This window comes from Phaethon aethereus (genome assembly GCF_964289735.1).
Source record: "Phaethon aethereus genome assembly, chromosome: 1".
Classification (NCBI taxonomy): Eukaryota; Metazoa; Chordata; class Aves; order Phaethontiformes; family Phaethontidae; genus Phaethon; species Phaethon aethereus.
The window spans coordinates 2,995,267-3,017,411 of NC_138575.1; the positions used below are offsets into that span (position 1 = coordinate 2,995,267).

Here is a 22,145-nt window from a genome sequence, read left to right on the forward strand (position 1 = left end):
CAGGACATATTCTGGGTTCAAAAAAGCAGCCTGACAAATCTGTAGCAAAGTAATCAATGGAAGTTCATTAACTATAAAGCTTCTACATTTGGCTTGGGACATCCTTCAGCCTAAAACTCTTGGAAAGAGTATTTTGGGCACATATTGCTCTATGTTTACCCTTTTCTTCTGCTCTTTCCTTGGCATCTCCTGTCGGCCATTGCCAGAGGCAGCTATTTGCTAGCTGGATCTTTGACTGGACCCAGTAAAGTCATTCTTACTGTCTTAAATTCCAGGGTTGTCTTCTCCCTCCTCAGTAAAGGTTGTAGAAGTAGACAGCTTGCAACTTCTACTCAAATGCAATGTGACTATCCAGGCTGTAAGTTGTCTTTTTGTTCAGGATGTTGTTGGTTGTTGATGTTTTGTTGTTGTTCAGGATGTATCTGGATATGCTTTCAAGAGCAATGAGAAAGGGGATGCTGCATTCTTACAAAATTAATCATCCTTTTCCTATGAAGTTAAGATTGAGCCAAAGCTGATGGAAGTTGCTGGGTTTTTCAGTTATTGGATAGGGCTGAATCTCAGGTTTTCAGTCCTGAAAGATGGGTGCGGGCAGCTTTCCTCAAGCTGTTGGCTGGAAAGGAGACAGATTGTCACCTCTGGATAAAGAAGACAGACGGCAGGTTTTAATTATTTCCAAACCACTAATTTCTCAATAATACCAAGGAGAAGCAAAACCTACATCCTCCTCCAAGTCAGAACAGAGCAGCTAGGGTGCCATAGGAGAATAGGTGATGTAGGATGACCTGCTGGGGATCTGAATAAAACTTATGAGCTAGGTGACCCAAAGGATTACCTGTGATTTGTGGTCTCTGTGGGAAAAGTGCTGTGGAAAAGCTGGTTCTGAGCTCTAAGGTTGTTGGTTACCTGGCTTCTGCCTCTTCTGGAGTCTCATCTATCTAGACCAGGACAGAACTTGCTCAAAAATTGCTGCAATAATATATACATTCTCTAGGAAGGTTAGAAGTAACGTATTCCCTGTGAATGGAAAGTTGCTCACATCTGCAGTGATAGTCAAATGGGAAATAGCAGTGTAATAGGACACAAGTCCTGCTGTGCAGTCTATCCCTCAACTGGTATGTAAAAAATACCAGAAAACAGGTTTGAAGCGCTGGAATGATGTACCATCACATGTCTACTCATTTTGACTCCAGGTCCAGAAGGATGTCCATTGCTTTCTTCTTGAAAGGACCATTGGGTAGCAGAATGACAAACTCTTTGCAGAATTGGCCCAGCAAATCTGTAGTCTTCTCTGTCTTCCAACATGCAAATATGTGTATTCTGTCATTAAATATAGGTTGGGATAATGGGAAAACTTTGTGGATAACTTCCTATTCAGTGTCAGAGAAGGTGGCTCTTTCCTTTTCCCAATACTAGAGCCAGCTGGTTTTCTCTCAAAGCAAGTTTCATGGACACTTGAATTAGTCCCGAGACTTTCATGCCTGGCTCAGAAAAAGAACAAGAAGAGCAGTGCCAGTTGCACCAAGCAGCTTTTTCCCAGGGCTCCCTCCAGCTTTGCCAGGCAATGACCAACATGGAAGGCGGAATTCAGTGTTTAGGTGTATGTGGACATTGTGAATCTCCACAAGTGAACTTAAACTCTGCTCCCTTGGCATTGGAAAGTTCCTTCGGAGGAGGGCAGGAAATTGGGTTCCTTGACTCTCCTATCCCTGGGAAGCTGCCTAGAAGAGCAGGATTAATTTGCATCAGGGTAGGTTTCTGTTAATTATATTGCTTTTTTTTTCCCCACAAAGATGTCATTTTTTTCTCTTTCCTCTTTTTCCATCTTTTTTCCCCCCTCTATCTCCTTTTCCCAGTGCTTTTAGCTTCTTCCATTTTCACTTTTCCCTGTTGCTTTCCTAAATGTACAAAACAAAATAAATATTTCTATCCTAGATGTATTGGATATTAGGTTCAAGAGGACACCTCACCTCTGAGGACAGGCTGAGAGGGCTGGAGAAATGAAGGCTCCAGGGAGACCTTCTTGCAGCCTGCCAGGTCTTAAAGGGACTTAGAAGAAAGATGGGGACAGACATTTTAGCAGGGCCTGTTGCGACAGGACAAGGGGTAATTGTTTTAAGCTAAAAGAGGGCAGATTCAGACTAGATATAATGAAGACATTTTTGACAATGAGGGTGGTGAAGCACTGGCCCAGGCTGCCCAGAGAGGTGGTAGATGCCCCATCCCTGGCAACATCCCAGGTCAGGTTGGTCGGGGCTCTGAGCAACCTGATCTAGTTGCAGATGTCCCTGCTCATGGCAGGGGGGTTGGACTAGATGGCCTTTGAAGGTCCATTCCAACCCAAACTGTTCTGTGATTCTATGATAACAGAGAGAGACTCCATAACAAAGAACACGTATAGAAAAAACAGAGGGGAAAAAAAAAAGACAAGTCAGACAAATTCTTGTGTATCAAGGGACTTCCGATCTCCCTTTTAGCTAGGCACTTCGGCTACACATGCTGCCCTGGGGATTTCCTGCTTCCACTCGCGGCAACCAAAAAGCTTGTGGAACAATCTCTGATTTTAGTTTTGAGGGAGTTTTAGACTTTGCTCTTCAGGTTGGAGACCAGTCTTAGATCATTAATTTCCACAGTGAATTTTCCATATGGTCCACAGTGAAGTGTCTTCTTCTCAAATGGTTTTTATGGTTTGGGGTAGATACCATACCATGGACTAGTCCAGTGTGTTCATCCCCATTGCACTAAAATAATGATAACTGCTTCCTTGTGCAAAGTGCAGTGCTTTTGGCAGAGCACCTCCTAAGGCACATTATCTCAATTCTGGTTCTCACTCAATGAAAACTTTTTTTTTGCCTCTTTTTTTCACGAGAGACTGCTGTGGTTTCTTAGCACCCTTAGGTGTGTGGAGGTGGCTGCTATCTCCTGGGAAAATGGAAGTGAGAACTGCCCTCTTCCCTTTAATTTCTCCTTGCTTCCTTGCATCATCCCTGAGACCAAAAAGAAGAGCTGCTAGCCCAGAGAGGAGGAGGAAAGCAGGGTGAAGTGAGCAACTTGTGTAGGGCTGTCTGGAGGGAAAATGGGAAGGCAGAAATTTGCTGATGGCAATGAGTTGTTTCCATCACTCATGTTTTGGAGAGCACCAGCAAAATAGATGGGCTGAAATTGGATTAATTGCTGACTCTTTTCAAGATAAAAAGCCCTTGGCTATTTCATGGGTGTATATGAAGGGTAAATGCTACACTATGCTATTTGACAGCAGGACATGGGTGTTGTTATCACCTCTTGTCCTCCTTCTACTTTAAATTTCCATTTTTATTTAAAGTTATTCTCTTCTCGCGGTGGATGAAAAAGCTGGAGTTATCTCCAAGGTTATTACTGACTCATCTCTTTCCAAGGTCTGTAACACAGGTAACTGGGGGAAAGTCAAGCAGCAGGTAGACTGTGAAGAAAGCTCAGAGCAGGTAACAAACGGCCTCAGGTCTAAGTGGGAGGAGAGTTACGAGGCCTCCAACATCCATGAAATGGAGCCCTGCCTGTGGAGGAGCAAAATAAACAAGGCTCCCCCTGAAGTCGAATATCTCTTTTGCTCTTTCAGAAAAAGCAAAAACATACCAGCTGTAGGAGAAAGGGACAGTGCAGGTTGTAGTTAATACTCAAGTTGTGAGGATGACACGAAGAGAAGGAAGAGCTGAAGATACCTTCTTTCCTATCAGCACTTGATGAAAATTCATTACTGATGTCTCCTCTTGAATCTAGACTTGGAAGGGTAAAGGCTGGCCTGTCACAAACTTGCTGCGAGCCGTCAGCTCCCTCCTGTCTAGGTTACATGGCAGGTGAATAATCTCTTTCAAACAGTTGCTTTTATTCATGGGGTTTGAAGCTTCCTTTTGAAATATCAAATCCGGCGATGGAATTATGGGTGGTGTGCACGGGAGAAATCATCCTTTCTGTCGCTGCTGAATTGCTCAGAAGGAAAAAAAAAAGCCAGCTCCCAGGAGCAGTTCAACTTTTGTGGAGGTTTGATAAAACCATTCCTGTTTCTTGTTGGTTTTCATTTTCTTTCAATGCGATGTAGCTGCATTTGTAATAAAGGGAAAGGATTTCCATGGGCTGTTGCTAGCTAGAGTTCTGCTGGGGATGGCTTTGTGCTCTGCATGCCATTTTCCCCTCTCCTCTAGCATGCCACGTGGCTCTTGCCTTCAAGCTATCGGCTTTTTTTCTTCTTTTTTTTTTTTAAGAAGAGTTTTTTTTTTTCTTCTACGGAGATAAACATGATGACTTTTTCATGAGCGTGGAAAAGCCAATAACTCAGAAGTACTTCCAAGGCACAGTTCTTATTTGATAGTCCTTTGCACAAACAAGGGACAGTTAATAACTGCCCATGTGGGAGATATTTGATTGATTCCATGCGGTAGCATTGCAGGGGGTTATGGGTTTGGGTTTTTTTGTTTGGTTGTTCTTTTTAAAGTAGAAGTATATAAGGGAGAATTACTTATTTCGTTCCCCCAGAAATGTTATCATATTAAACATGTCTTCCACAGGTGTAACTATTTTCTGATTCAATTGACCATTTCTCCTCTTTAAGCGAAATTATTATCCTCCACTGTAGTATAAGTTACATGTCAGACTCTTTTTAGGCAGTTTCAGGCTGGTTAGTTCAGGGACAGCACTGCAAAAAGAAGCCCAGTTGGGTTTTATTGGGGGACAACTTTCTTTCCAGAGTCAGCTGTTGTGTATCATAATGTAATTTCCTATGTGGAGTCAAGCTTACATGGTTTGACAGACAAATGTAATATCCCACCAGGATCCAAGGCAGCTTTTCTTCAGTGGTGCTCACTTTTATTTACTTATTTATTCTATTTAGAAGTGAAGGTGGCTGTTACTTCATAAAAAAACCTACTGAGATCTCAGTGCTGTGTGATAGTGGAGGATTTATTCCTGTTGGGTATAGAAAGGAGCACCAGTCAATAGCAACAGACCATGTGCTGCAATATGCATTTTCAGAAATCCTTCCCCCTTTCACTCTTTTCAGTTATTTTTCCTTTGCTTGGGACTGGAAGTGACCCTGGTAGAGGCTTTACTCTGGATCTGACTCTGCTCCCACCTTGCACACGAGGACAAAAGCTGCTTGCTCCTGGGAACAGACGAGGTAACAGGAGGATCACGTGAGACCTCAGACCTCCACGCGGATAACACAGAGCTAACAGGATCAGGAGCTTGGCCGTGGTGAGGTGGGAAGGGCAGAGAATGGTGAGGCAGGAGGTAGCAGAGCTACACTTGTGGATCCCTTGCCAGTAGAGATTCAAGGCTGAAGAGAGGAGAAAGGGGCTCATGTTTGCCATGAATGAATCGTACTGTAAGAGCACTTGGGAACAAAAGCGCTTCTGCATGGACTGGTCTATAAAGGGTGGATATTAAAAAGGTAAATTTAAGGAAGAAATTCAGAGCACTCCCTCTTGAGCTTTTGGAGTAGTTCTGGGTGGGGTGCATCGTCTCTGCTTCTGTGCAGGGCTTTGGAGAAAGGCTGTGAGCTGCCTCTAGGGTGGATTGGTGGATTCAGAGGAAGAACATTCCTCTGCCCATTTTCACCAGGTGGTTTCCTTGAAGGGGAAAGCAGGACCAATCCTAAAACTAATCTGCCATGTCCTCAGGTATCCAGGTCTCTTGCTGCCCAAGCTGGGTCCAACAAAGAGGATGTCTGGTTTTGTGTCTTGTTTTTACATTTCCCAGTGCTGACAACACAAGTGTCCATGAAGACTTGAAAAGTCCATCAAATCTGCAATAGCACTGAAAAGTGGATCTGGGCAGATATGAGGGTTCAGATTTCAGCCCCTGCGCAGAAACCTGAACAAAGCCTGCAAGTCAAATCCTTTGGGGTGATGAGAAGCTTACAGCTTATAGGGAACTGCATCTTTTAAATAATAATTTACGCCTCTGTTTCTGCTTTTGTATTTGTCCTTCTTTTAGCTGTTGTTTCTCTCCCTCTAAACAGCAATGTCTTACTGGGCATGGGGTGATACCTGAATTCAAAGACAAGCAAATAGCTGGAGATAGCGTATTACCCAGCCCTGTTATGTAACGGAACACATTTGGGAATTCATCTACGTGGTTGTAGGCCATGTAATATTGCCTCTACTTGAACTGAGCGTCTGAATCTCCTTTTCTCACCAGCTGACACAAGGCAAGCAGGAGCTGTAGTCTCCACCTTGGAGGCCAGCAGACTTCCAGTAAGGTTCATGGTACGGGGAGCTAAGGGTTGATGCATCTTCCAGAGCTGGTTGTGGGATCTAGGTGACAACACACTGGACAAGCTATTACGACTTCAGGGTTTTATTTGTGCCCTTGCCACCAAATTGCTCTGAAACTGTTCAAATCACTTGACCTGGTGTTTAGGTTCATCTTTTTAGAAAACAAGGCAATATGTCCTGTTAACATGCATGTCAGAAAGAGGAAAGGTTGAGATCTTCAGGATGGAATAGGAAGTCTATACTGGAGGTATGGCTTTCTAACATTGACTAACAAAATTTTGGGCTTTTTTGCATGTTTTGGGTTGGTGTTTTTTGGTTTTTCATGAATGTGCTAGTCTAACCTTGCAGATGCAATCTAACCCACTGACCAAAACCCTTGTACCCAGGCATGTACCCTGTGCAATGGTAGAATAATTATGCATGAAAGTTAATCCCAGGCTGGTGGACAGCATGGTCTAACACGTTGGGTGTCGAGGTGTTGGGGGACAGAGTTATTCTCTTCTACTGCTTACCTTGTGCATGATACTGTAGAACAAAAATCACAGCACTTCCATTTTCTACATTTTTTTCCTCCCATTCCCAGAAATGCCTACTTAGATGGAGGTTTTCTCAGTCAGGGACCACTTCCAACAACGTACAGTGCCTGGCACAATAGGACCCTGCTCTTGGTTATGACCTCTAAATGTTGCCATAATAATAATAATAGTATGTGGCTTTTGGCACATCACCTATTAATCACAGCAGCTGTCAGGCAAAGCATTAAATGGGAATAGCTCCCTGCAAGAAAAAACAAATACAACAACACCCTGTGGCTTGTGGAGCATGAATCTACAGTCTGGAGGGTGCCAGAGAAGGAAGGAAGGGCTAAGCCGTGACATTTCACTCGAATTTGTTAACCTTGGCTGGTGTTCAGATGCACAGCCTTCAGCCGCGGCGGCGTTGAGGAGGGGTCCCCGGAGAGAGCAAGCTGTGTTAAATATTTACAGTGAGCAGAAGCTGCAGTGAAGGTGCACAGAGGCGTCGGGGACCCAGTTTGCCAGTGGGGAAGAGGCATTCACGAGGATGCTTTATATGCTGCTACCGTATTTAACGCCTGCGGTGGATTTTTCTTCCCCAAATCTGCCCAAATCGAAGCAGCGCAGACCTTGAGCATCCAGGGTGCCCTGAGGCAGGGAGCTTCGTGGTTTGACAGCATGTTGTGCAAAGAAACAGCTCCCGTTGTGTTGAGCTCAGCACCCATCTGCTCCGTTGGGTGATCCCTGTTGGAAAAAGCAGTGAGCTCTCGCAGGCGCTTCACTGCAAGCCCATGGAATTTGGGCTGCGGGGGTCCGATGCGACTGACCACTTGCTTATGCGGTACGTTGTAGACAGTTCCTAGGAGCAGGATGGGTACATGTATTCAAAATTCACTCTCCAGAGACAGTCCCTGAAAATTTCTCCATGTTTATGCTTGCAAAATTCCCTGATGCCAAACCGGTCCGTTAGAACATCCGCAGAAAGCAAACCCAAACAAAGTGAGATTGCTGTCAATTTGTGCTTATTTGAATTACTGGAGAAGTCCTAGTCATGGATCAGGGCTAAACATGTACAAATAACTGATTTTAGGTTCACTGGCTGGAAGAAAAAACATGTTGAAAAACCTTTTGGTTAACCTAAAACATTTTCTTCCAGTTTTCTGTTGAAACAAAGGCATTTTAAAAAGCAGCAGAAGAATGTACTGCTCTAATGCAGGGCCCAATTAAATATTTGAAGCTTAATGAGATATTTTTTCCTCACTTTTAGATTTTCTAATTTTTTAAACTTTTAAAATCAATTAAAAATGCCTTCAAAAATAAAATATTAACATCTTTAATTTTGAAATTTTCCAAAGAATCTTCTCGAACTTGTCAAAACTGCTGAGTTTTTTTGCTGTGGATAATGCTTATCCGGTGTTGATTGATGACAACTGTATACAAGTCAAAATCTCTGTCCAGTTTTAGTCTAGACCCCAATGTGACAGATGCTGTATAAACAGTGAGCATGAAGATTTTAAACAAAGATTTGTGACACTTTCTGCTTGAGGAATTTTTTTGCAGAGCTGCTTTAGGTCTGAGACCAAGGGCATTAGGCAGTTTTGATTGCTTGGGTTACAATATTTAAATTTGCACTGTGAAATCCCAGGTAACTTGAGGTGAACTTGAACTGGAAGCTGATTTAAGCCATCTAAACCAGAGCTGCTGTTCCGGAGTTGAACCAGAACCGAATTTAAACATTTTCTTCTCGGACTCCTTAGAAATAACAACATTACGAACTACAAGAAAACTGCCATGAGGCAACACCTTGCAATTTGGTACCTTGAAAGCTCCAGGTAGCAAAGAGCAAAGTGCACTCGAACTAGACCAGTGGAAATAACCATTTTTAAAAACCAAGATCCCCTGTGCCCGCTGCCGGGGGTTGAGCTGTTCGCCTCCTCCCCGTCGCCGCCGCGCAGCCACTGCCGCGCGGCACCGACCGCAGCAGCTGCCTCCGGACCTTCCTCACCGCTCTTCCTCCTGCCGCGGTTTGACATCTGCAGGCAGCACCAGCAGCTCACGGGTTTTGGGGCGGCTTTGCAAGCCACCGAGGGCGAAGCTTGCTGACAGCAGGTCGAGGAGGCTGTGAAGCTGCTTGGGTTGAGATTTTCCAGAAGGGGAAATGAGTGTAAGGACGGCTACAGAGGGGGGAGCCCGGCACCCCCTCCGTGGCATGGGGTAGGCATCATGGCAGCTTGGCTCCCGCTACAAAAGCCCCATGGCAAAAATAATCCCCATCATTTGCCAAGGGTGTCCCCTGCCTCCGGGCATGCACGGCCCCTCCATCCCGCCGCGGGCACGCGGGACGGGTGCGCGGACCCCAGCAGACTTTACCGGCAAACGCTGCCACTGATTAAAACAGGCTCGAGCTGCTGTAAGAATGAGACGTTGCCATGGAAACAGTCTCTTGATGTGTCCAGGTTGTGAAACCATTTTTCCCTCCTCTCCCCCCCGGCTCAACACTTCCGTTTTGCTGCTGTTTTGTTGGAGATCTGCTCCCCCGGGGCCATGCAGTGCCCACGGGCCCCCGGGACAAGGAGGGCACCGCGAGGGACTCCTCGGCCCAGCTCAGGCCCTTCAGCGGGGAACCCCTCCCCGGTGGTCCGGGCAGGGCTTGTAGGGATGTCGGCAGAGCGGGGTCCGGGTGGACCCTGCGGGGTCACGGTGTCGGCAGGGTGCTGGTGGCCAAAGCAGCAGTGGAGAATATCCCAGGGAAATTTCCTCCCGAAGGCACCCGATCACGATGCTCTTGGCGTCTGACGGGCTCTGCACCAGGAGGGTGCCTCCCGAGGCCTTCGTCTCATCCAAAGGCTCTGCCTCCATTACCTCGCTGACCTTGGGAACGGTGGCAATGATGGGAAGCCATCTTCTGAACAGTGGGAAACCAAGCGAGTGCCGTAAGAATTGATTCTGAGAGACAAAAATGGACCCCATCCTCCTTCCCCCACCCACGGGGCTCCCTACCTTGAGAGAGGGGCTTTCATTTTGCTCAAGTCTATGCAAAAAGCTCTGCCCCTCTGATAGTTGTTACTCTACAGCTGTGTTGAAGAGCCATTGGGGACTGGTGCAAGGCTTTGAGGAGCATTCTCCTTATAGATCATTCAGCCCGTGTTTCATATATTGGTTTTTTTTATTTTTACTGTCCTCCTGGTTTGTTATGTTTCGTTTCGTGTTTTCTTTTCAGTCCAGGAGGCATATTCCTAAACACTGTGGTTTAGATCCTCCCTAAACACAGGTCCTCTCCCTGTGTGAGTGCTTCATCCACTTTTGCTTTTGTCCCCCCCGGGAAGTCCCCTGACTCTTCCCCAGACCCATCCCAAGTGCTGCAGATTCTGCGTGTGAAACCCCTCCCTGCAAGAGCTTGAGTATGTTAGTGCATCTAGGGAACCCTAAACACAGGGTGTCCATTCAGTCCTGTCCTAAAGATCTTCCTCTCAGCATCTCCAAACTCAAGCTTTGTTTCTGGGTGGGAATGTAGCAAAACCGGCTGGTTAATGTCGTCCTTTCAAAGCAGAGTGTCCAGACTGAGCTGTTGTTTAGGTCCTCTCTGAAATCCAAGCTAACCTTCCACGGACTATCTAAAAAACATGGAGATGCTGATAATTTTACTCAGTGAGTAATGCATCTTGTGTCCCAGTCCAGACTTCCTCAGCAGACCGGTCGCCTCCCAGTTAAGCATGCTGCAATCCCTGTACATTGATCGTTGCAGGAGTTGAGAACCACATCCTCAAGAAATGTGGTCCCACCTACTTTAGATACCAAAATGAGCTGCCTGGCCCCCCTCGGGCTTTCAGGCAGTGCAGAGCCGTTAGTATGTCCAGAGCTGGTCTGTCTCTATCTTAGATCTGAATTCCTCTCTAAAGGTGCCTTCTTCATTTCCTTGCCTGACGCAGCAGCATCGGGTGACTGGTTTCCTAAGTTACCTTAAACCTATGTGGTATGAATTCAGCTCTGAATACTCCCTGTGATGATGAATCTCAGACGATGAGTTAATCTAGAAATATCTGTGTTGCTTATCGGTGTAACTGCAGATTGGGTTGCACTGGCTGATTTGTTTTAAATGATAGAACGGGTATTTTTGTACAAGGATCTCTTAATGCTTCAATTGCCCAGCAAGACCTGATAAATGGGGAGCGCAGGAGACCGTCGGCCAAATTGGAGAAGGAACCTCCAGGCAGCTGCTGCTCAGGCCCTTTTGCTCTTATTCCAAGATTGTATGAACGCCTGTACATCCACGTGTTTTGTGTTATTTCCCATGCCCGATTTTCAAATTTCGAGCTCTCCTGCAAAGCTTGGACAGTTTCTCACTTTCATTGCATCTTAAAAAGGAACGGAGAAGCCCTAGAGTCCTTCTGCAGGAATGTCTCAATCAAAGGTGTCATGAAAGGGGTTTAATTTCAAAAGCTCTGAATTACACCTAGATCAGGAAGGACGTGGTAATGGTGGATTTGCTGAGCTCAGGAGGTTAAAGAATGAAGGGAAATTCACAGTTAACATCTGTGACACACTGAGTCAGGATGAGAGAGCATTCGTAGTCAGAGCAAATATCAAAGGCACTTCCCAGATCTCATGCTTTTGGGAGATTTTTAATTACTCTGATGTTTGTTACGAGTTGCTTACAGCCAAATAACTGGATTCTTAAATTTGAAGATGCTTTTCTGCTCCCAGAAATAACGGCTGAGCAGCAAATCAACCCCAGCATCTATGGCAAGGAAGACGCAGTGAGCTTAGAGCTCCTCTGAAGCCAGATCAAATATCGGTTCACATCGCGGTCCCTGCCTCCAGCCGCATGAGGACGATGATAGGAGAATTGCTTTGAAATCCTGCGGAGCGAAGCGTTGGAGACACTGCTCTCCTGGGTGAGCGTCTCCTTTCCCGGCACGATATCCCCCGGTAGCTCTAATGCAAGAGGTGGCAGGCGGTGAACCTGCTGTACGGGACGGGGCGAGGGAAGCGGATGGGAGAAATTAGGCAGGTGTTCAGCGGCGCAAGCAGCAGCCGCTGGGCGCTGGCTGTCCTGGCTTCGCCTCCAAGCCGCCTGGAGAAACCGGGACTCGGGTGTCACAGCAGTGCCGTGCAGGTAATTTGGAAAAATACTGAAATAATGGGTGGCCTGGGCCACACAAGCGAAATATCAAGCAGAACTTTGACCGGAGGGGTAGTGGAGAGGTCAGGCGCACAACCTGTGCTAGCTACAGCTGTGTGCACGCAGGCAGGACGGCAGCTCCTCGCAGCAAGCGGGTCTGGTTGGAGGGACCGGGGCTGTGGGAAGGGAATGTCCGTGCTGCGGGCACAGATCTGTTCCAGTGCACGGAGCCGCCCTCGGTCTCTTCACTTGCTTGGGGTTTCGTGATATCTTTCTGCTGGCACATTGGAGCCTCGCTTAGCCAGGGACTGTTGCATAAGCCTCACTGGGGACCTCGAGAGCAGATTAATTCCTTGAGCATCTTCCTTCTTGCCGCCGGTGAATTCTGCTGCTCAATGTGATCCAGGGAGACAGCTGGGCAGGGCTGAGTCTGAAACCTCCCCCAGACGGACAAGGCACGGGAGAAAGAAAGATATTCCTCTCTCCCAAGCACAGGACAACTATCTTTTTGGGTGAAACCCTTTCTTGTGGTGGCTTGCGGAGTCCAGCTGCAGAAGGGACCTCTCTCCAGGTATCTCGTGATAATGATGGTAAGACGGTCAAGTTAAGACAAAGACAGAGCGTGATTAAGTCTCTCTCCCTCCCTCAGGCAGAGCTCAGCCTGCAAAAATGCTTTGGATGCGGTGGCCTGTAATTATGTAATTCTTCTTCGTTATCTTTTCTAATTGTTCTCAGCGCTGTTTCCTAAACTGATTGGAAACAATGGCAGACGGGGATGAAGTGGGAGGCAGACATGAGCATGGCAGGCTGCCAGCGTAGTACAACGCTTTCCAGAAAGGGAGAGAGAGAAGGGAAGGAAAAAGAAAAGGAAAAAAAAAAAACCCAAACAACCAAAAAATCCACGGTGGAGACTTGGATGCCAGGACCTGAACTGAGGGGACACCTGAACCACTGCCAGGCTGGGAGGCACTGGCAGGGGATGCCTCATTCAGGCTCATGCATATGTCATCTGTATTTACATTCAAGAAATTTCAAGCCTTCCCCCATCCCCGGCACACCTCTCCTCCCCGAGAGCTTTGCTGTTTTCCTCTTTTCCAGTACTTGAATGACGCAGGTTGAGCCCTCACGGGGGGAACTTTGCCCATCGCCAGGAGACACCGTGGTCTTTCCCCCTGGCATTGAGTTGTTTGTTTGCGTGCAAGGCGGGGGGAGAAATAAAAGAAAAAGAGGGGATGTTTGGCTTGTTGCATTTGGGGGTGACTGCGCAGGACAGAAGGAGAGGCCTGGGGTGAGATACTGCAATGAGACTTCTTCATATCTGGCAGCTGGTTTCAGGGGAACTGTGGGGTGCGGCTCCCCAGGAGCCGCTTGTTGTTATGTTGACTCTCGTTTTCTCTGCAGATGTCTGCTGCTCTTCACCCACTGCACTCTCCCTGTGTGGGCGAGGGTTTTTTGCAATGATGTGCCTCACAGAGGTATTTGGGGATCCAGCAGAGAGCTGGTCTAACAACCCTCTGCTCTTCTTTCACTGAGAGTCCTCTTCTGCCAGCATAGTGCCAAGGGTGGGGTGTAGGACTGCTGCTATTATTTTTGCCTAGCGAAGGCCAAAACAAGCCCTGATCTTCCAGGCATAAAGTCTGAGCATCAGCAGGGGGAGAGCATGGATGTCCATGGGGGGACGTGGCATCCCCCAGAGCGAGACCCCCAAACGGCAGCATCGTGTCCCCTGCGGCGAGCAGGGCTAGCTTACGGGACGGGAGGCACTCCCGCAGAAACCAGACCCCACTCATCCATGTGGGAGCGGCGCCAGGCACTGGAGGAGGCTTTGAGTCACCCCTTGGATGCTGGCGCCAATTTGCTCTCCTCATCCCGTCTCCGGGTGCTTGATCTCCATCTGGGGCCCCGTGCGCTGCCAGTGCTGTCAGCCGGCAGCTCGGCGAGTCGCTGCCTGAGCAGGGGCAGTCGAGGTGGGAGGAGGAATTCATCAGAGCTGTCCTCTCCTCCTCCAGACCCGGTGCTGTTCTGTTTTTCCACGACCGCTGACTTCTCTGCATGCCTGCAGGCTGCCGCTGCCAGCGCGTCCCGGCTGGCCAGCCTCGCTGGCTTCTGTGCACGGCTCTCCGGGACGGAGAGGAGAAATGCTGCCTGAGGCTTGCCCTCGGTGTTGTATCACAGCTTTCCTTACTGCTGTGGGCTGAGCAGGGTCGGGAGGATGGGGCTGATAGAACCAAGAGCTGGAGGCTGCAGGCAGGATGGTTCATCTCCAGCTTAGGTAGGAATCTGATGGTTTTGAGCTGTGGTGATCTCCAACCACCTCTGGGCAGGAGCGGATCAGAAATAGCCAGAAGGAGCAGATGGAAAGTGGTGGAAGTTTGGAGATGAAAGACAGAAGGGTGGACACCTACCTCCACCCCTGGTTCCTCCTGGTTCCTAGAAGTTATTCAGTCCATGCCTGGAGGTACCCCCCATAGGGGCTGAGGGCAGGGAGGGCAGGCGAAGCATGAACGCCGTGGTGACATGTTACAGGAGGAACAGGTCACTGCAGCGATCTGCTTCCAAACAGCAAAAGCAATCTGCCAAGACAGAGCTAGAAGGAAATACCTTCCAGTGGTGGTTTGCAGCTCAGGTGTTTTGGAGCCGTCAGTGCTGTTACATCCTCTGGGCCTGCCTGCCACTGTCCTTTTCTACCAGAGGAGGCTGTACCTGGTATAACTAAGGCGGGGGAAAGAAAAACAAAAGCCCCAGCTGTCATTGCATCAGCTAAAGGATAGACATTAATGGCAGCTGGCTCTTCTCTTGAGTGTACACCTTACCCTGTTGCAGCCCTGCTCCCTTTGCAGCACTGTACAACTCATCACATGTTTTCCGGCATGTAATACCAGCAGTCACTGTCCCCGCTGGCTCACAGAGGGAGCTGGGCTCTTTTCTTCTGTGCTGAGAACACACCAAGAGGCAGGAGAAAGTTCGGAAATGTGGTGTCAGGTACAGACTGTGATTTGGTCCCGTCTGAGAGCTACACCATGCGTTAGGGAATGGTTTGATGGGTGATTTGCAGGCTGGATGTGGCCCCTGGCACAGTCCTCTATAGCCTTATCTTCTATAATATCTGCAGCTCTGGTGGTACCAAGGGTGAGGGAACGGCAAACAGATGAATCGCGGCTCCTAGCGAATGCCACTCTAGAGATGTGCACCACCACGAGCTGCTGCTGTGGGTCTGGGCAAAGGATTTGCTGTCGCGGGAACCTGAAGAGCACAACTCAGTTTTGTCAAAGGCAAAAGAAGCACCCTTTGCTGTCTCCTGGCTGTATCCTGGATTTGCCGACAGGCACATGACTAGATGGCTGGCAGGTATTTTCATCTAGCATGGCCTCCTGGCTATTCCCCTAGCAGTTGTTGTAGGCTGCATAAACACATCAACTTCTTCCTTTGGCTCAGTAGGCTCTGTGCTCCAAAAGTTCCCATGATGATACAACACAAGGGAAAAGCAGTTCCTTGGATCAGCTTTATATTTCCCCATTTTTAATTCCATTTTTCTTGTGGAATTGTCCTTTTTCTTGTGTTATGAGGCAGAAAGAACAAAAGATCCCTCCATCATTTTCTAATATACCTTTATCATCCCTTCACATTGATCTTCTCTCTGAAATGTACAGTCTTGGAGCCCTTGCTAATCCCTCTTCATGAGCAGAGTTTTGCCATAACCTTGATCAGCCTTGTCACAGTTCTCTGGATTATCTTTAGGCAGACCATTGCCTTTTTGGGGGGATGGTAATTCTGTCCACTGTGGCATGTCCGTGGTGCTTCAGACACTGTCAGAAGTTCCCATCTCTCAGACAAACAGGGAAGACCTCCTACTACCATATTGCAGGAGACCGTCATCAAAGAAGTCGCTGGTGGATGTTCTATTAGAAAATGTGAAGTTAAGGGCGTTGTTTTCCCCAGGACCTCAACAACAGAGGCTGGTGTCAACATGAGGACATTGGAAGAGTCCTCACGTGCCCCAGCAGTGAAGGGAGCTGGTATGAATGAGGAGAAAATCTCAGTTCCTTCCCATCTGCAAACACTTCTTCCGGGAACATGTACCTCATGAAGAGACAAATTATTCTCCCTCCATTTCCAGGATTTATTTATTTATTTGGGGGGTTGAGGGGTGTGAGAGGGGTGTATTTTCTTTGCTTTTATTACATATTTGCACTACGTTCTCTCTTCTGCAGAACACAATCCAAGGACTGACTAGCTGCTGGGAAATACAATCAGAGCAACTCATGCTATTTCAATGTGTTTCACACGGTTGTTTTTCTTCTGTTAGTCTTTTTTTTCCCCTTTCTCCTCCTTTCATTCTCAGACTAGAACAAATACAGTGCGACTGGCAGAAAATTGGCAGGCTTCAACAATCCAGAGGCAGTGATTTTTCTTCTAAATAGCTTAATGGAGTCTATTTTTTTTATTGTTTTCTCAGCCTGCAGGTTGAGCGAGTATTTAAAAAAAAAAGAGAGAGAGAATTCAACAAACTCTATCCCTTCCTCTTCTTACCAGCCCCTCTTGGAAAATCCATGGTCCTACAAGAACTCTTCTGGGTCATCCACATTTCAGAAGTGTGCTGAATCGGTCACAGATATTAATTAAGGAGGTTGAATTACACTCCAGGCTCTGTCTTGGATAAAATGATTTAAACAGTAATCAGCTCGCCTGCATCGGCACCCACGTTTAGGCACCCTTGCACCACTCTACTGGTCTGCTACACCTCCATCCCTCTCCCTGCTTTTTGGCTGGGATCTTCTATATCTTTGATAGTTAAAGCTCCTCCAGGTGTCTCGTCCCCCTGGGCCCCTGCTCCCTGTGGACCTCGTTTCCTTCTGCAGAAGGTAGCAGCACCAAAGCTGATTTCTCCTCCTGGTCTGCTCTGAGGACCGTTGCATGTTGACTGCAAGCAAACAGATGAACCGTTTGAAGCCCAGGGATGGAGCACACTAAATGACATCCCCGAATACCTGTTCAGAGAAGATGGCCGGGCTGCTGGTGACACTGCTTGGGGCCCCTCCTGCAGCTCTCCTGGTTCTGCTGGGGAACTTGGAGGAGAGCAGCTCTGGTCTCACAAGGAGTTGACCTGCTCTCTCTTCTGTCCCAGGTGATCCATGCGATAGCTGCTCAAAACCTTTTTGTGCTTTGCCTTGGAAGTCTTCTCTGGGGTTGGCTCTGGGTTTGCTTTGCTGCTCCCAGAGACACCCTCAACTCTTCTTTTCCCCTCGATTCCTTGTCTATGAGGGAGTGCCATTTTTGCTATGCTGTTCCGGTGATGAGGTGGTCCCTGGCCTGCAGTCATACCCCCTCATGTCATGATCTCCTCAGCTTTCCTGAGCTGGGCAGTCAAATAGAACTCATGGGTGCTGCAAAAAGAAGGTGTTAATGAGCTGATACTTGTTTCTTCTCTGCTTCAGTGCACCAAACGGAGACTATGGAGGATATGGGGAGAATCAGTCCTCAGTTGTGAGAAAGATCAGTGTCTCAACTTCTGCTCATAAAAAAATACAGAGTAATTTTCTTCAGAGTTGGGAAATTCTAGCTCCTCTCTTCCAGCCAAGTTCCTAAGTAGGACCTTGCGTTTGTTCTGTTTACCTGAATTCCCAGCAGCCTGGGGATTTGCAACTCATTTTACACAGTACAAATCCTAAGGTTTTTTTTTTCAGGAACAATGTTTTTATTTGTTTGCTTGTTTTAATGCCTTTCTCTTTGGGGAGTCTAAGTCAATATGCTATTTTTTGTGATGAATAAGCTTTGCTGTCTCTGTTTGTCCTTGTGAAAGATTCTAACAACCTGCCAAATACTCTATGCTTTGCTTCTCTGGCTCCAGTCTGATTGTTAGTGGTCCTGCAACCCTCATAGGTTGCTCTCAAGCCCATCCTGCAAATCCATATGGGGGTTCCTTAGCCTGTACTGACTCCCTTCTTCTATGTTCTTCTCACCGTGTCATTGAAGCTGATGGAACACAGGTTGCGACCTTTAAAATGAGCATTCAGAGCTGTCTGTAGGTGTAAGCTAATCAGGCAATACATTCACCAGGGTCTGTCATCTAGCCCCACTCCTGATTGGGGCAGACTTAATTTTCTCATGTGCTGATAAAGATGCTTGAGCCAACCCTGTGCTAGACCAGTGATACCATCCTCTGTGTCTGAAGGACATCAGGAGAGCCTTTAGGAGGGTCCCGACTCGGGGGGTGCCCGGATGGGGATGTTCCTTTTCTCCAGAGTCAAAAGGGATTTCAGTTGACATCATATAATCCCTGGGGTGCACAGCCTTTTGGCTCCTGATGATCCAGAATCCAGGGCAGTGAATGAGGATCTTCTGCAAATATTGGCATGAACTTCCTGATGCTCAGCTGTTGTCTTGTCTCTCAGAAATGCCTTGAGCATTAAGGTATAGACTTTTATAAACAACACAGAGCTCAAAAGGGAAATCCTTCATGTAATGAAGATATATTGAATGGCTGATTTGATTTAAAATGAGGGCTCAGAACCATCTTCCAAGAGGCTCTGTGCCAATATTTCCAAGGAGCTTGAATTTTTCTGGACTTAACTGGTCTGCACAGGTCAATACTACCACAAGCATTATGTGAGAGGGGCTGAGCTGTATCCATGCTGTCAGATGCTAAGCACTAACACAAAATGATAGATTATTCAGGATTGTTATCAAGCTGTCTGTGGCTAAGTGCTGCCTACCAGAGCAGGGGTGCAGGGTATCCATCTTCTTGGATCTTGCTGGGACACCATTGACCCCTGAATCAAACCACCCGGGTGACTATGTCCTATATGGCAGAAACACAATTGAAATGGGCTGAGCTGATAGTCACCTCTCCAGCAGACACTGCTGGTGCTAGTGCAAGTGCTGCCAAGGTCCATCACGATTCCTGTTCTTTTGCTCTTCCAGACCCATGTTACACTCTGACACAAAGACCAGTAACCCTTACAACCTTCGTCACTGCCATTTAGAAGCATCTATTTGGGGCGTAGCTCGTCAGGAAGCCCACTGACCTCTGATCGTTTGCAAGGAACTATCGAGGAAGCGTTTGCAAGGCAGAAATGATGCAGTGAAATCTCAATGTGAGGTTAATTCCTAGGGTTTATTTTCAAAGTTTAAAAATGACAAATTGTTGGCCTTAAAGATATTTCACCAGTGCCGGAATAACCCAGGGGGAGAGATTTTCTTCTTCTTACTCAGACCATGGGATAATTAGCAGATTTTAACAACTGCTTGAGAAAGCTATCTAATTAGCTATTAGAAACAGACCACCACCACCACCCTTACTCAGTCCCTAAATGAAAGCCACAAAACAGCCAGTCATCTTTCTGATCGGATGTGTCAGTGTTAGATTGTTTTATTTTTATTTTCAAGCTAATTGTGACTGTTTGGTATTTGCTGGGGAAAACTCTGACTGGGAATTTGTTAGGATAAAAAATGGTCTATTCTGCTTCTGCATAAGTGTTAAGCACAGCCACGGCCCATTGCATGAATCATAGAATCATTTAGGTTGGAAAAGAGCCTTAAGCTCATCGAGTCCAATTGTTAACCTAACAGTACTACTAACTTGCTCATGAGCAATCCATGGCTCTCTGCTGGCCAACATCACGGATAGCCACCTTGGTTGAAGTCCCAGGGTGCCCTGTGAGCCCAGTCCCTGCTACACGGATGCTGGTATGATGTGGTTACAGCTCAGAGCCAGGAGCGTTTGCTGCCATGACCACTGGTTTTTAGAGCCATATCCACACCTGGTTTAGTGACACCTTGTCAGCCAGGCTGCTCTGCCTGACCTATCTGTCCTCAGGGTGTCCTCTCTATGTCCGTGTTCAGTATTAAGGTGAAGGGGGGACATAGCCAACATGGTCTGTTCTTCCTACATGTGTCTGTCCTGCATGACTGTGGACAAGTCAGGAAAAAGTCCTCTGTGCCTCCCATCTCTGCTCGTGGAGCCAGTGACAACTGTTTCTGCTCACTCCAGTGGAGGTGGACAGCTTTTCAGAAGAAAATAGCTCCCCTCCCTCTGGCTATGAACTCTGATGCTTTGTAGTTCAGCTCTTGGCATGTTGTCCTCCGTTCGTTAGTGCTCCTTGCCTCTTCTAGGGTCTGGTGATGGCTCTTGCCAGTATCTCTTCTCTCTTCCCTTCTCCCCCAGTGGCAATGTAAAGTGGTTTCAAAGCCTTGAACAGAAAGGGACAAAATGATAGCAGGATTGGACTGAGGCTGCTTTAGCTTTGTAAGGTGACATCCTCTCCTGTCACTTACCATTCCCTTAAAGAGCGTTGATGCTCTGCAACCCGTCAAGCTGGGGTGGGTGCTCCTGCTCAGGGACTGTTGGCTCTCTCCACCTGCGTGCACCACAAATCCTGCTGTGATTCTAGATAAAGAGGCTCTTTGTTACTTTCTGGGCAGATGCTGACCTGCTCCACCTTTTACCTAAAGACACCGGACTTCACTAGGACACAAGTCAAAGCGTGTGCTTAACGTCTGGTGCATACAGAAAGGGTTGGATAAACAACAGCCTTTGTATCTGGCAGAGCCCATCTCCTCATTTAGCACATTGTCCCACTCCTTCCTTAGGCATTTGTGAGCATGAGCTGGGGGTCTCGGTTGGAGTATATGGGTGTAGCTCCAGTGACATTTCATGGGGTAGTTTAGGTGTTGCTTCTCCTGAGAAGTCCCATCCATCACACAAGAAACACAGAGAAGTTAAGACCATCTACCTGTTTGATTTTCTTTTCCAGCCCATCATCTGCAGCTCTCTGATCTCGCAGTCTGTTTTTATGGAAATGATACAATTACAGTAATTGTGAATAAAGAGAAAATACAGTCTGCCAGAGGGAAGAAAAAGAGACTAATTTTCTGAGGTTTTCTTAAGTATTTGGTGAGAGGAAGAGGGGGAGAGCAAGACAGACAAATGCCACAGGGCAGGACTATGTTGGTTTCCAGCTGTATCCCCTTATTCCCAAAGCAGTCATATAATTTTTTGTTCTTCTGTGGGCAACAGCCAAACCTTGGTCAGTATATTCACTGGTGCTCTCCACTTGTCTAATTAATACTCCTTAATCAAGCCTGTGGAGGTGGACAGCTTTTCAAAACAGAATAGCTCCCCAGCCTACAGCTATGGGCTCTGATGCTTTTTTACGTTGACTCTTGACATATTTCTTCTCTTCATTAGTGTTCCCTTGATCTTCAGGGGGCTGCTGATATCTCCTGCCAGCATCCTTCCCTTCCACACTACTGCTTCCATGAGCTGTTCTCATGGAGACCTGTTCCTAAGTTGGCTCATGTCATTGTTTGCAACTATCCACTCTTGCAAACCTCTGAAGTTTCTTCTATTTCAAACCAGGAGAGCAAACATGGTCATGTGATGAGGCTATGCCTGAGCTCCTGTGGTGGAGGAGGATTAATTGAGAGACCCTACAGAGACCGAATACTCCTTTGTCTTAGGAGGGTAGCATGACCCGTTGTTCATGCTGGGACCTCATGGACTGGTCTCATCTGGGCAGCAGGTCGAAGATCTGGCCAGCCGGGTGGATCCATCTGGTTGGCCAGATGGGATCCATGGCATCCCATAGCAAAGGGAGTCTGCAGCTGATGCTGCAAGTTCAGGACATACGAGTGCCACAGCGGAACAACAACCCATGTTTGCATAGGCAAGGCATGGCTGCGGCACACCACAGGTATGCAGAGAAGAGAGAGGCATGCGGGTTGTTACTGGTCACTCTGTTGAATGTAAGATTAGCATCCTTGATTTTAGCTGAGTTTCTTGCCTTTCCTTTTTAAGGACAAGTGTAAAGAACATGTGAGACGTGAGATTTGGAACCATTGACCTTGCCAGTGCAAACACATCAAACGTTTAGCGTGTGACGTCTTTACAAAGATAGTTTTAAAAGAGACATGTGAAACAATGAGGGATGAGACAGAGAGTAGGAGATGGGGTTTCTGTTTAAGTGTTGGTCTGTGGGATTTAGGGGAAAATCTTTTTAGTTTCTGTGCCTTGGTTCAAACAACCTTTAAACAGGGAAGATGAAACTTTCATTTTATCTGTCCTAGGGACAGGGAGTATTGCTGTCCCCTGGAAGCATCTGACTTGGAGTTATCACTCATTTCTCTGAAGATGAAAATGTTCTTTTCTTTAAGCTATTTGTTGTCAAGCAAAGACTTGAATGCCTCTGGTCACTCAGGCCTCGGGCAGTGACCCATTCCTGAGGCCAGTTTGCAAATGACTCTGTACTGTTCAATCAGACA

General features: G+C 47.2%; 1 protein-coding gene across 1 annotated transcript in view; it reads left to right on the forward strand.

Annotated features, from left to right (window-relative positions):
• PLXNA4 (plexin A4) overlaps positions 1-22,145 on the forward strand; it is a gene marked incomplete at both ends in the record, with an annotated part of 428,073 nt that overhangs the window by 58,291 nt on the left and 347,637 nt on the right. The window lies entirely within an intron of this gene.